The sequence below is a fragment of the Trachymyrmex cornetzi genome, unplaced genomic scaffold (assembly GCF_001594075.2).
Source record: "Trachymyrmex cornetzi isolate Tcor2-1 unplaced genomic scaffold, Tcor1.1 scaffold776, whole genome shotgun sequence".
In the NCBI taxonomy this organism is placed as follows: domain Eukaryota; kingdom Metazoa; phylum Arthropoda; class Insecta; order Hymenoptera; family Formicidae; genus Trachymyrmex; species Trachymyrmex cornetzi.
The window spans coordinates 117,181-121,389 of record NW_017300109.1 but is presented as its reverse complement, the minus strand read 5'-3'; the positions used below and the strand labels follow the sequence as shown (position 1 = coordinate 121,389).

General features: G+C 30.3%; 1 protein-coding gene across 1 annotated transcript in view; it reads right to left on the bottom strand.

Annotated features, from left to right (window-relative positions):
- Dsk (Drosulfakinin) overlaps positions 1 to 3,524 on the bottom strand; it is a 17,114-nt gene extending 13,590 nt beyond the window's left edge. The window contains exon 1 of the mRNA XM_018518659.1: positions 3,503 to 3,524. The gene's annotated coding sequence lies outside the window, so the exon portion shown is untranslated. The remainder of the gene's footprint in view (positions 1 to 3,502) is intronic.
- Positions 3,525 to 4,209: the final 685 nt, after the last annotated feature.

Here is a 4,209-nt window from a genome sequence, read left to right as displayed (position 1 = left end):
TAATTCCAATTTCGATAATAGTGGCGACATCTTTGATTTAGTTTTTACATTATATTATATAATATATATCATTTTGTCTTACTCAAACGCATATATCTGTTCTTATCTAACATATGCCAGCGCCATCTATCGCAAGACCGCGCAACTATTGCTACACGGAATTTCGGCTCTGTTGACAGTCCCAGTCTTCACAAAGCACCTGTATACACGTATTTTCTATTCGGTGAAAATATTTCTTTTCTACACTTTCAATCTTAGTTTTACAAACTCGATATCGTTCGTTTCAATAATGTGACCTCAGCTGTACGCTTATTTTCAAGATATGGACTCTAAAACTCTTATATCAAGCAAATATATATCTGAGGTGACAGCTGTACGAGCCAAAAGTAAGTGAATTTTTAACGAATTTTAAACTTTTTTCGATTTTCTCATGAAATCCAGTGCAGCTGAGGTCCTGTTTGTGCGTACTTTAATTTAAGTAATAATACTTTTGCAATCCGTACATCCAATACAGAGATTTTTCACCGAATGGAAATGTGGTAAAACAGGAGGCTTTAGCATCGCCTTAATAATCATTTAATATTACATAAATTATATTATAATAATATGAATTAATTATAACGTTCTCTGTATCGATTGAATTGAATATTTTTACATTTTTGCAAGTCAAAACTTGCTATCGACTGACTATAATCGGAGATACTGCTTCGTAATGAAATTTGCTTTACACCGATTCATTCTCATATCATATCCCTTCAAAAAAAACCTGCTACTTTTTGCCACTTTGACTTCGGCGATCGCAGCACGCATCGCGCACGTGACATAGTGTCGAGCGTACGTGAACGAGGGCGATATTTATTTTCATGAGCGCATCTTATTAAAGGCAGATTTTGAATTGGCTGGATTTACTTTTGAATATTTTGTTTTTCACATTTAATAATCAGCTTGTCAACCCTATTATTTACCAAACGAGAAATTATTGAATAATTTTTCGTGAAACCTGATATTGACGATAGAATTTCAGCGGTTGTAAATTTCGTTTTGTCTAAACTAAGAATGCATATTTCTGATATTAAGGATAATGAACTGCGGCAATTGAGAACATATGTATCTGCACTCTATAACAAGCATAAGGAGAACTCCATAGCAAGTATAAGGAGATTATTTTCAGTAAGGTCGTTTAAGTATAGAAGTTGTTACGTTATAATTATAATTTTATTGCCATATTGGATCCACTATTTTGAATTTCAAAATTGTAGTATTATATTCGAAACCAGCGACCCCAAAAACCTCTGAATACCGAATTTCATCCAAATCAAGTTACTTTTCGTATTTTGGTCCGCCATATTGAATCGGCCATTTTTAATTTCGAAATTTTGACATCAGAAATGGAATCAGCGATGCCGAAAATCTTATAGAAGTGTATCGGTGTTAGATATTTTCACATATTTTACGAGATATTAATTTTTGCCAGTTTTTCGGGATTTTGTCCCACTGTTGGTGTGTTCTATCGAGGTGACGTATTTACTTGCTTTTTATTTGATGTTAATTAATGAAATTTATAATTTTATTAGAACGTCATGAAATTTTGTTCAATCGGCCTTCCAACTTTTTGACAAGTAATTTCGATTCCTCCGTTCAATCGTTCACACGACATGCAATTATGATGTATTTTTTTCACAATCAACACTATTCAATCATGGTAATATCTTTATATTAAGTAAATATCTGAAAAAGATCTAATTCAAAGACCGAAATATGTAATAGCGTATTTCAATTATAATTGTTTAGAATACAGTATGTAATATTTTGTTTTTTAATATATAATTTAATTTGTTATTGACTCTTACATGCCCTATTATTATATTTATTTCATATTATTATCAAAAGAGTCCTTTATTATAATTGTTAATACTAATCACGACAGAATTTTATAAATATTGCTCCTTTATTTCAAAAGTGACATAATGACTTAAAAATATGATTTTTTATTTAATATTATAAATGATTTAAATATAAGCATCACTCTATCAATCATCAAAAGTAAATTAATTTAAATTGCTAGTCAATTTAACTCGTGATTAAATTTTTCGGCGCACGTTTCTGTGGGACTACATACGTAGTATATAAATTCACATAAGAATCATAAAAGCATTAAGATCCAGCTAGACCGTGTAAGGCTTCGATTCTATAGTTTGTGTTATCACATGTACAGTCCTATAATATATTATATTATAAATTAATTTAATTTATACAAAATAATTAAAGTTGCAAAAAGGGTACTTTTTTTAAAGATTTCAAAACAAAAATGATAAAAATAACATTTGTTATCATATTAAGAATACATTCTTTCTCCTATATTACTTGATTAATCGATAATTTTCTGTCAAGTTGAAAAATGGTTTTTCTTTTTTCTGGGAAACTTAATTTTTTAAGTTAACTGTGTCACTTTCGAAGAAAAAGTAACACTATAAATACGCCTTTATTACAGGAAATATGTATAATATACAATATATACATCATCACAGTTATTAAAAATAATAAAAGTACGAAAATTTTATTAAGGATAAAATAATAAAATATATAAATTAATAAAATATATAAATATATAAGTATATAAAGCGCAGATATATAAACAGAGCTGTTCAAAATCATGACTTTTAATAAAAAGAGATAATGTATAAAATTATAATATTCTTGCATTTTAATATTAAATATTTTAACTAAAATTTTTCTTATCTATCAGGAAGTAATATATTGTTTATCAAGACATTATTTAAGCCTCAAGGGCGTTTTTAACATCGCATCGCGTGCAACTGGTGCGACAACGTGCCAGCGGACTCTGGGATCCATGAGCTTTCACAAGAAGACTTAAAAATTATCTAAGAAGTACCATGACACGAGAAAGAATATTCGATTTAGCTTTACTACCAATCGAGAAAGATGTCTTAATTGATTTAAATTTTACCGAAATTGTCAAGAAATTTATGTCGGTTAAAGTTCAAAGAGGTGTTCGTTTGTAAATGCATGCGAATAAAATGTTGTTAAAAAGCTTTGACTTTCACTCATACAACATAGAAACTTGCAGGAACATTGCTGTAATGTTTGCAATAATACAATAATATTGCTAGAACGTTGCAATGTTGCAAAAAAGACCTATGCTGTATAGTCTTTGTCTTTCAATTGTCTTGAATTAATAATAGTATTGCCCGGGCTCTCTCAATTTTGTCCTTGTACACAGTCTGTCTCGTTTTTTAGTTTCACATGACTATATCCCTTGATATCAGGAAATAAAAAATAAACAAAAACAAAGAAAACAGAGAAAAGTTTGATAATGTTGTTAATTTTTTAAATGCAGATAATATCTGTATTTTAACGATTGATTGGATTATAATGAACGAAAGATAATGGAAATCACTCGGTGAATTTGCTGCGTATATTGTAAGAACTTGCAAATGTGTAAGGAGATAGTGTTTCCAAAACCATTCTTATATTCGCTTACCTGCGTGTACTGGATGCCGGAGAAATCGGCGATGAAATGTACAAAAAGCACAGTGGTGGCTTTTTATATCGCAACCGACTTCATTCCCCTTCCTGGAGCTGAAAAAATCGCGCGAGGGTGAAATCGCGTGCGGGATGGCGTTGAATTTTAATTCACCGCCGCAAGTGCCGATAAACAATTTTCTTCCATCTTTCTATGAACCATTTCCGCCACCAACCACTTCAATATTCCGCAATGTTACGCGATGATTGGCAGGGCACTGGCTAAATGTATTATCGATGTCATGTCTTGACTTTTTTATATTCCCTCTTCTTTGAAAAATTTATAAGAAAACTCAGACATTAAAATCCTCTGGGATAGTAATGTGGGTAGCGACCGTTGATAAATAATGACATGAACAAGCGTACTCATCTATCGGCTGCGAGTTATTTTCATATAACTGCTTCTCTCGATTGTCCAATTAAAAAAATAAATATACTGACAAGAACAATGTAAATGTATAAGATACAGTATTACGTAAGATAAAATATTTTAATATAGGAGTTTTAATTATCGTTTTAATGAACAATTCTAAACATTTAATTTAATAAAATTGTATTAAATTAAAATTTATTTAAAAATTCGCTTCAATCACATTATTTTCTAATCTATATATATAGGGTGTCCCATTTTAATCTATCGGTCGAAATAACTTCGAGGGGGATGGT